Source organism: Meriones unguiculatus, chromosome 15, assembly GCF_030254825.1.
Source record: "Meriones unguiculatus strain TT.TT164.6M chromosome 15, Bangor_MerUng_6.1, whole genome shotgun sequence".
In the NCBI taxonomy this organism is placed as follows: Eukaryota; Metazoa; Chordata; class Mammalia; order Rodentia; family Muridae; genus Meriones; species Meriones unguiculatus.
The window spans coordinates 50,841,342-50,852,368 of record NC_083362.1 but is presented as its reverse complement, the minus strand read 5'-3'; the positions used below and the strand labels follow the sequence as shown (position 1 = coordinate 50,852,368).

The window sequence follows — 11,027 nt, the reverse complement described above, 5'->3', positions numbered from 1 at the left end:
CTATGATCTCTGTGGGCTCAGGGGTACAAACAAGATGCTACAAACAAATTTCAATCAACTTATAAATTATCTTTCCTGTGTCATTTTCCATCCCTCTCTTTCTTTCTTTTCTAATTAACAAGAACATCTTTAGGGGCAGAAGGAGGTGGATCTCTATTATGAGTTCGGAGCCAGCCTGGCCTACATGGTGAGTTCTAGGACAGCCAGAACTACATAGTGAGACCCTGTCTTGAACAAAACAAATAAAAATTCAGATTAGTATTCAAAAGGCAACTTCAAACTGTAGAAGATCTGCGTCTTCTACAGTTCTGCTGAGTCTCTACCAGAAGTTGCCCTTACTCAGCAGCCCGCAGATAAGAGTAGGACACCCTGCCCGGTGGAAGCCTTCCTTGTTTGCTATTCCCGTGGAAACCTTGTTTGCTATCCCTGCCGCTGGCTCTAAACCCACAAGCCTTCCATTCTTCACTCGGAGCGGCAGCCGAAATGTTTGCGGCCAAACACCACTCGAAGGGTATGAAGAGTGCTGTCGCGCTCTGCCCCGATGATGTGTCTTGATGTGTCTCCAGCAGCAGGTGGCCGGGCAGAAGCTACTGGCAGCAGCTGACTGCCCCCCAGGGCGGGCGGGCGCCGCCAAAGAGAGCTAATTGCTCAAGAAGGAAAACCTCGAGGCTGATTTTATTTTCCACAGACCGTACTCCTAAATCACTGGCATTCAAACATCGAGATGCGCAAAAAGCAATAATTTTTTTTTTTTTTTTTAAAGAAGCTATACCATCAAGACACCGTGAGTGCTGGACTGATTCTTCTACAGTTCCATGCTGAGGCAACTGCGCTCCGGCCGGGGATGCTGAACTTTCGCGTTCCCGCTGAGCGTGGCCGCAGTCCCTATTTTTTATTTTTATTTCATTTTCACTATATTCGTTTTATGTGTATACGTGTGCGGGGATGCACTAGCCATGAAGTGAGTGTGCTGTGGCAACAATTGTGCCAGGACATGCACGTGCCAACGTGTGTGCAACAACCAGCATGTGCCACTGTATGAGTGTGCCACTGAGTGTGGGCACCGTGATGCAAATGCGCCGGTGTGTGCGGTGATGTGTGTGTGTGTGCGTGCGTGCGTGCGTGCGCGCACCACAATGGGACTGTGCCATGGCAGAGAGTGTGGAGAACAGAGGACTATTTGGAGGGGTTGGTTTTCTGCTCCTGCTATGGCCTGAGCATCGACCTCCAGACTCCCAGCACTTGAACCCACCGAGCCCTCGTTTCCCTATTTCTGACGAAGCTGGGCACGTCGCCTGAGCAGTTTGCTTTTCCCTGGACGTAACTGACTCCACAGGTTTAACTCCAACACGCCTGCTTTGCTATGCAAAACCACCATCCCCTATTCACAGCTCCCAATCACCTCTTTAATAAGCTGTCTCCCCTAAGGACTCCAAAGACCCAGGGAGGACTGCTGAGGAGTCACCCAGTAGGCAGAGGCTACTAAAACCATTCTAACTAGCCAGTCCTGTGTACTTACATACCTGTTTGCCTGCCATGCCTGTTCACTGCAGGGCAGTCTCCTGTCCATTGTTCACCTCCCTCCGCTGGCCTACCTTGCTTAGGTACTTCCATTCCCGGCTCTGAGAGGCTGTGTGCCTCCTCTGTCTGGGGAGCTAGAGGAGAAGGAGGAAAGGATAAAAATCTGCCTTCCCCTCACAACTATTTACATTCTTTTTATTTGTGTGTGGGCATGTGCGACTGTGCATGCCCTCACCATGTGCGCACATACCACAGCACCTTTTTGTTGTGGCGCATGTGTGCCATGAAGTGTGTGTAGATCGGAATACAGCTTGCAGCAGCTGGTCCTCTACCTGAGTTCCAGGGATGAAATTCGGGTCACCAGGTTTGACCGTGGGTGCCGCCATCTTGTCGGCCTACTGTGTGCTGGATGCACCATCATCTTGTTATCTGTTTGTTTGTTTTTTAACCTAGCATGCGTATGTGTGCGCGCACATGCACCACACTCCAACGTGGAGGTCAGAGAACAGTTTGTGGAGCTCAGTTCTCTCCTTCCACCTTTCGGAGCTGGGGATGGAACTCGGCTCCTTTGGCCTGACAAAAGGTGCCTTTACCCCTGGTGCCATATCTAAGGCCTATTAAACACTTTCTGAATAGAAGTCTGGGGGACTTAGACACAGCTCAGCAGTGGGCGGTTGCCTAACATACATAAGGCCTGGCCAGGTTCAGCACGACAATAAAGAAAAAGAAAGGTGCGGATGTTGCTGCTGCTGCTGCTGCTGTTTTTATTTTTAATGACTAATTCACAGGAGGCCACAGCCAAGCCACTATATACAGACACGAGGGAAGCTTCACTTCTTGGTCTCTTCCTCCATGGACAGTCTTGAGGATCTCCTCCTTCTTGGCCTGGGGGTGCCCGCTCCTGCGGAGCTGCCATGCTTCATTGGTCTTAGAATAGACAGCCTCAGCCCTATCAGCCAGGAGCTTCTTGCAGGCTTTGTCTTCAGTTTGTGGATGTGCTCCATGAGAACCTGCTGTGATACATATGGTGGGCAGTCTTCTTGAGCCTCATCCTTCTCATGCAGGTCACCTTCTCTGGTGGGTATCCCAGTGCTGGCTGTGCCTTTCTGATTCCCGATGCCCACATGCCTGCCCTTACGTTGTCGAGCCAAGGTGTTTTTCCCGAATCCCGGGAATGGAGCGTCACAGGCTTTCGGATGATCAGCCCTGATTTGCAGACGGGAGTTGGCACTGCTGATTTTGTTGGTCTCATTGAGGTCTAACCAGACTTTGTTTTTGCCACAGTAGAAGACACTAGAGGCAAGCCTCTTCGGTAGCCATGAGCATACTCATGGCTGCGGATGCAGCAGCAGAGAAAGGAAAGCTCTCAAAGTGCACTTATTAGGACACCAAGCAGTGTAGCTGCACTCACCGCACAGACAGCCCGCGCAGCCTGAGAAGACGCTGAAGACACTGAGAATGCGGAAGCTGTTGAGATGCTCCTGTCAGGTAGTGTGCGTACTTTCCCAGCCTCAGCTGCGCGCGCACGCTGCTGCACGGAGCGCTCCTAAGAGCGACGCAGCCTGTCTCTGCGCAGTGCACAGTCCTGCAACAGCGTCTCCGAAAGTTCCACGCAGGGGTCGCCAAGAAATCACTAGGAAAGACTGCAAAACAAGAGGTCCTGGCAAAGCACACCTCAGAGGCTTACAATGAGGACACTGGAGCCAGAAGGCTGCCCTGGAGAAGACCAAGAACGTCATTAGGATGCCCACCACAGCCCTAAAAGGGACTGCCTGAGAACGCCGAGAGCCCCAAGGAAATTTCCTATTTGCTCTACCCAACATACCTGATGAGCCCCCAATGCCTCCTTGCAGGCCATTTTCTAAAATAGGCTGGAAATGATAAACACGTAGCGCTTGCAAGAATAAAAGGTCCTTTCCTATGAACCAAAGGTCACTGATGGTGTCCGTGTGAGGACCCAAGCGGCTGCCACCCCATCCCTGGCCTCCCCATCTCTGTGGGAGGCAAGAAGGTCCTCTTAGGTAAACTGTAGCTCGCGGGGGGGGGGGGGCCTTCTTGCCCCCTGCTGACCTTAGGGCTGAGTGTTGTTCCCCTCCGCCCCCTCTTTGGAGCATGAGTCATTTAATCTAGAAACATAACACGTATATATGTAATTTAAGCATATAAACTTAAATTACAAAACAGCATGTTCATATTTGGTTCATACATAATACACAGAAGCACCAAACATTGTAAGATTTAACAAGAATCAAATGAAAAGTAGCATTTTGCTCAATATCCTTAGAATTAAAATGAACTGTAGCACAACACAAAAGAGTCACAATTGTATTACTATGTTTTAATAATGCCAACATTCTATCTTAATTTGTCAGCCTCATTTTGGCACTGACTTTAAAATGCACTATTTTCATAGCATTTCACTCAGAATCAGATTTTCAGAAACAACAGGGAAATTCCTCAGCTTTGTTTTCTTGCGGCTTTAAGTTGATGCAAGTGTTTTGTTTTTTGTTTTGTGTTTTTTTTTTTCTTTTTTAAAAAAGTCCTGAGAAAAACGGCACATTTGTCCCTCACTAGCTGTGCAGCAGCTGATGGTGTGTCTTAATTCTCCCAAAAGGCTTTAGGGTTTTGTCTGTAGTGGTCTTTAAACTCACTCAGTGGCCTGAAAAACAGTTTCCTTCTCTGCGAAATTTTGTATGGCTTCCAAATGATTCATAGCAACTATAGAAAAGCATTTATGCAGTTTTGATGCACCCATTCAAGGCCAACTTTTATGCTTCCTATTTGCAATGTGTTCTGATAACAAAAAGGCTTTTAAAATGTATTGCCCTTGAACTTTTACAGTATAGCTCATGGTTTAGTGCCCCAGCTCTGCACACATATTAATTATAAGTTCAATGTAGTTCAGCTGTCTTACCTAGATTGTAAAAATCCTGGTCTCAATTCTTAGTAATAAAAACAAACAAAACAAAAACCCAAAAACCGGCCTCAGTCAATAAGGTAGCCTCCTTGCTGAGTTCAATTGCTGCAATCCCCACGGTGGGAGGACAGAACCAAGATCCCCAAGTCGCCCTGATGACTTTCACACAAACACTGTGCCACATGCATGCATCATGCAGAAACACGCAGGGGAAAAAACAAATAAGAGAACAAAAAAATGTTAATTACAGCAGCCTGCCAAAATCTTCCGCAGCAAACTGGGTGTTTGTAAACCCAGTTGTCAACTGTCTCAAGCAGGTGTGGCTTTTTACTCTGATGAACAGAACAGACCCACTGTGAAAAAAAACATGACCAAGAAATCACACAAGTCCTTGCTGGGAGTATCTGATCAGATCTGAGTATTTGAAGAAAGGAATACTTCATCAGCACGGGTAGCACCACCCTGGCATTAAATCACCGGATTTCTAAGCAAGTCCAGGCTTCTTCGAATAATTCCAATTCTGCCTCCGTTGGGAAAAGAGTTTCAAACTTACACGTGTAGAAATAAACCGGTTGTGAATGCCCAGGACGAATATTTGTTTCATATACTCCTACAAAATCTGCGTGCCAGAACCAACTCCCGAGCTTCGGAGCCTGAAAACTGTACTGATTTATTTTACATGGAAATCGTGTGCGCCTTTTCTTGCTAGAAAACACTTAAACAGTCACTACGAAAAGTCAAGTGTGGATTCGGAAAAAGCTGTTGAAGGCTGTTACGAATTTATGCTTCCTGAGGTTTTTATCTGGTTGGTTGTTTAAAAGTTTGGTTTTTAGAATTTATAACTTGTTTTCGTTTGTTTGAAATGTTTTTTTTTAGAAAGTTTAAAAAATGAACAAAAGCATAAAGCATATCCTTTTTTTTTTTAAAGTGAGACTAGAGGTGGCGCGCGCCTGTAATTTCAGCACTTGGGGAGGCAGAGGCAGGCAGATCTCTGTGAGTCCGAGGAGGCCAGCCTGATCTATAAAGTGAGTGCAGGCTACCCAGAGAAATCCTGTCTTGGCAGCGTTAGACTAGAAGGTAAGAAAACATCTCAGCAATTAAGAGCTAGAAGTGCTCTTTCAGAGGACCTAGTTCCCAGCACTCACTACGGTGGCTCTCGGCAGTGTGTGTGCTCCACCTCCAGCACATCAAATGCCCTCTGGCCTCTGTGGGCACCTCATGCATGCACGTGGGGCACATAAATTCTGGCAGGCAGACGCACAGACACATAATAAATAAATGAGTGATACAGTATGGACGTGCTTTACGCGGCAAGTCGATATTCGTTTCCGAATAATAATTCTCAGGTCTTTTTTTTTTTTTTTTTTTTTTGCCTGTTAGCAACAACGTCAGGACCTGCGCTGCGGCGGGGAGGAGGAGGAGTCACAGTCTGGCGTCTCAGGCCTGATGCTTCACACCTGTTCTCAAGCAGTGCCAGGCTGCTGAGGTCCTGCAGGTCAGAGGATCATCCATCCCAGCCTCGTCGCCATAGTGGTGGCCCGAGTTTCCCACCCTTCACGTCTTTCAGTTCTAGTGCTCCTCACTGTATCACTGTAGCTCCTCTTCATCCCTGGGGCGACGTCTAGGATCCACAAGGATGCTTCTGCAGAGGAGGCTCTTCCCCGAGTCAGGATATGAGGACAAAGAAGGACGAAATGGCTAACTCCCCCAGGTTATTATCATTAATACAGCGGAAGAACTGAAGAGCAGGCGCAGGCGATGCAATGCAATACTCGGAGCAGGGCGCTGTCGGACCATCACTGGACCGCGGTCAAGACCCTTCCACCCTTCACAACCCGCTCTTCTCACCCTTCTGACACCCTCTTGACATTCTCTCTCTCTCCCTTTCTCTCTCTCTCTCTCTCTCTCTCTCTCTCCCTTTCTGCATTCCCTTTACCATTCCCTGTAACATAACAGGGCTTCACTCTTTCCTCTCCCATCAATGGGTATTAAAAACAACATCAGTTTCTACCACTTTTTTACATTTGTGTACGTGTTGCGGAAAGACCTGTCCTCATCTGTGCTGTGGTGCCCTGTGAAGGCCAGAGGGAGTCCAGTCTCTCCTTCCACAGTGAATTCTCGGGATCAAACTCAGCTTGTCAAGGTTTTCACAAGTGCCTTTATTGCTGAGCCCCGGCACTTTAAACTGCTACAACAAACGCAAATCAGAAAGTCTGTCCTTCCAGCCGCCAGCACTGCTGGTGGGGACTGCTTAGCTGTTTGGTGGGCAATCTCCGCCCTTCCACTTGTAGATTCTGGGAGTCTCTTGAGAGCCACCTCAGGAACTAAACTCCCTCCTTGGGACAGCCTTGCTGAGCGGGGTTCCCTCCCTACCTCTGAAATGGTTTCTCCTGATTCCCTATGAGGGCTTTCTGACTTCTCTCCGTGTGACCCAATTGCTTTCGAGGGACCATTTCATCAATTCAAATCTTTTGGGTCAAATCTTTGCTTCTGTAACCTTTGCCGAGACCATGCCACTATCCTCCGTTTTCTCAGTAGCAAAACATTGACTTACAATGACCCTTCTGAGGCTCCCAAGTTATCCTCCAATCATCCATCTAGGGAGAGATGGGACAAAAGCAAAATCTGCAGCCCAGGGCGGCCTCCTTGTTTTATCTGGGATGAGGAAACGGGAGAGAAGGCTAAATACTCCAAATATCATTTAAGCTGGTAAAGCTTTTAAGCTCTAGTTTCAAAAAACCATTTTCTCCCACCAACCCTCCCCCCCCCCCCCCCGTAAGCAACTCTATATTTCATCAAATATCTTTCTCCACTAAACACACACACAGGGACAGGTGCTGCTGTGCCACCACCATCATCTCCGCCAATGCCACCGCTACCACAGGACAAGCCAAGCCCCACATATCACTGCCACTGCATTTGGAGCTAACCGGCCAAATTTAAACCTTTGTATTGCTACAACTTTCACGCCACCACCAAGGATTTCTCCAAAACCCCCAGCAGTAAACGAAAATTTAACGAATGGTTTAATTGAGTTGTGTCATGGACAAACTTTCCATGAGTCTTTTACCCATAGCAAATGTATCGAGCTATTGGAGAGAACCTCGAAATCTTCCATTACGATCAAAAAAGCCAAATGCATCGCCACTTTTGAGGATCTTTGAGGGCCAAGAACTCTACCTGGTTCCCGTGGAAGACTTGGGAGATAGAAAACAACCTGGGTAGCACCCTCGGATCTAGCCCAGTAAAACTGTGTATGTAGTCAAAACTATGGATGGAAAAGACAGCCCTGCATACCTCACCTGTCAGCATCAACTAGGAAAAAGTGCGGAGGAACCCTGGCTCGAAACTGGTTCCTCAGACAACCCCTGCAGACCAGAGCATAAGCCCGTAAGTGTGCCCGAAAGTGCACGAGCATGCCGATACTAACGAAATGTGAGAATGTCAGACGTTACCCCAATACCGTGATAGTAGTCGCTTACAATAAAAATGAAAGCTGAACGTGGTGGCGCATGCCTTTGATCCCAGCACTTGGGGAGGCAGAGGCAGGAGGATCTCTGTGAGTTCGAGGACACAGAGAAAACCTCTACCTAAAACCAAAAAATGAAAAAGAAATGAAAAAAAAAGGAAGGAAGGAAGGAAAGAAAGAAAAAAAAAGAAAAAATTAAAGAGGTAGGCTTTATGGTACTGTAGGTAAAATAAATAAATAAATAAATAAATAAATTGGAAAAAACAAAAACACAGCAAGCTCTGAAATTGAGTGCTTTATCAAATTATTGCCAGTGCAGTAAAGAAAAATAACAGGAGATCCTGAGTCACTGGCTTTCAAGAGAGAGAGCTCAGAGTCCATTCTTACAATCACCTCCCACTCCTCCTCAGCCAGTGATTGGTCAGCCTCCTTAACAGCGTAATAATCCTGCAACCTGAAGGGTGCCCACCAGGTCTCCGAAATAAGCGGCACCTTCCTCCCTTCTTACTCCCGTCCTTGCAAGATTACCAGTGAGAAAGAGGTTTAATCCTCTGCTTCATCACGGTCCCACTTCCCAAAACTCCTGACATTTCAGAGACCACGGAAAGAAAGCTCCTTATAACGTTCTTTTCAGTTCAACAACTATGGAAAATGTTAGAAAGAGACCCTCTCAGGAATTGTATCGAAATTCGTTTTACCCTAATAGGTTACTCTTTGATTCAGCTTCATGGCAGGCGCCTTTGTTCTTCCAGTGACTTTGTCTGAAATCTCTAAGTTCCTCTTTGCCCTTAAACTCTCCTTTCATTGCACTAACGATTTAAGTCAGGATGGAGAGATGTCTCAGCAGTTAAGAGCACTGGCTGTTCTTCCAGAGGACCCAGATTCATGCTCCCAGCACCCACAGGGCAGCTCACAAATGTAACTCCAATTCCTGAGAATTTGACACCCTCACACAGAGGCAGAACACCAATGCACATAAAATAAAAATAAATCATTATAAATTTTTAAGTCAGCTGTTGCAAAACTCTTTATAGTCTACAAATGGCACAGATATCAGAGGCCACAGCACTTGATACTCCCCTGCCTGAACTCCCAAAGAACTTCCCAGATCTCCCTACTGCCTCTAAACCTGGCTCTGCCAAACACTCCCTAGCTTTTCTTTATAGACTTTCTTGTTTCAAAAAAAGGTCCCAGCGAGCCTGAGAATAAGCAATGCTGTGAAATGCCATTTTCTGGACATGACACGAATGTTGCATACATGAACACACAAGACAAATTAAGTGGAATTTTAAAAACGAGCCAGCAAGATATTTCAGAAGGTAAAGGAAGGCACTGGCGGTCAGACATGGTGGAGCCCGCCTATAATCCCAGCACTCAGGGAGGCAGAGGCAGGCGGATTGCTGTGAGTTCTAGGCCAGACTGGTCTACAAAGTGAGTACAGGACAGCTAGGGCTATACAGAAAAACTCTGTCTAGAAAAAAGAAAGAGAAAGAGAACACAAGAAAGAAAAAGCAAGCAAGAAAGCAAAGTGCGGGCTGCGAAGCCTGATGATGATGACCTCAGTTCTCCAGAACCCATATAGAGGAAGGAAAAAACTGATACCTGCCTCTGCCCAGTTGTTACCTAACGTCCTGTACAGAGAAACCAAATCTTACAATAAAGGTACACACACACACACACCTATCAAAGTATTATCACAATAGCCAAGTGGGTAAAGAAAATGGAAAATGTGATAGCACTTTTATTATTCACACATAAAGAAACAAATCATGTCTACAGAAAAACGCTTGAAATCAGAGATTGTCGTGTTAAGAAAAATGTAGCAGATTCAGAAGGACAAAAATCGTTTTAGCTCACACACGGAATCTGTATTTCTTTTGTAAAGGCAGGAAAGGAGGACTGCAGTACACTGAGCTCCAGAGAGACGGGCTCAGGGGCCTGCGGGAGCCCGACGGGCAGCGGGCGGGCGAACTCTGTGTGCCTCGCCAACGAAAATCAACTAAACGACGGCAAAGGAGAGCCTAAGAAACCAGGAGGCAAAATGTTCTCACATGCATTCTTGGTGCAAACGTGCCGCGAGGTGCAAACGTGCCGCGAGGAGCAAACGTACCGCGAGGTGCAAACGTGCTGCGAGGAGCACACGGAAGAGGAAGCACCCGGAAGAAGAAGCACCCGGAAGAAGCAGCTCCCGGAAGTCTTTCAACTCGTCCAGGTTCTCCAAGAAGTGCTCAGAGAGCTGGAAGGACTGCGTCTGCGAAAGAATAGGGGAAATGTGAAGGCTGGCAAAGGTGACGGGGCTCGCCACGGGGAAGAAATGAAAACCTACATTCCACTCAAAGGGGAGACTGAAAAGAAGTTCAAGGATCCGAGTGCACCCAAGAGGCCTCCTTTGGCCTTCTTGTTCTGTTCTGGGTACCGCCCCAAAACCAAAAGAGAGCATCCCAGCTCTATCCATTGGTGATGTTGCAAAGAAGCTAGGCGAGCTGAAGGAGAAAAAGGAGGATATTGCTGCCTACAGAACTAAAGAAAAACCCGACGCCACGAAAAACGAAAAACAGGGTAGTCAAGGCCAAAAAGAGCAAGAGAAAGAATTAAGAGGAAAATGACGGACTAGGAGGATGAAGAGGATAAGCAACAGGAAGAGGAGGAGGAAGGTGAAGAGGATGATGATGATGACTAAGTTGGTTCTAGTGCAGTTTATTTTTCTTGTCTATAAAGCATTTAACCGTCTTGCACACAACTCACTCCTTTTAAAGAAAGAAAATTGAAATGTAAGGCTGTGCAAGATTTGTTTTTAAGTTGTACAGTGTCTTTTTTTGTACAGTTAGCATACTGCCGAATGTGTTTTTAGACAGCCCTGTCCTGGTGGTATTTTCAGCGGCCACTAACCTTGCCTGGTACAGTCTGGGGTTGTAAACTGGCAGGAAAACTTAAAGCAGGTTGTTGGGGCACAGCACAAATTAGTTACATATGGAGACGGTAGGATTTCTTTTTTTTTTTGTTTTCGTTTTTTTTTTTTTTTTTTTCTTTTTTCTTCTTTTTCCGTCTTCAGTTGTCTGGGATGCACCTTATAAGAAGATAATTGTGTTAGCTGAATACCACTCTGTAGTTGGAAAAAAA

At 46.6% G+C, this 11,027-nt stretch overlaps 2 pseudogenes; one reads left to right on the top strand and one right to left on the bottom strand.

Annotated features, from left to right (window-relative positions):
- Positions 1-2,351: 2,351 nt before the first annotated feature.
- Positions 2,352-6,235, bottom strand: LOC110555346 (large ribosomal subunit protein eL19-like; annotated as a pseudogene).
- A 1,473-nt stretch (positions 6,236-7,708) lies between these two features.
- On the top strand, positions 7,709-10,587 carry LOC132647947 (high mobility group protein B1-like; annotated as a pseudogene).
- The last annotated feature ends 440 nt before the right edge of the window (positions 10,588-11,027 follow it).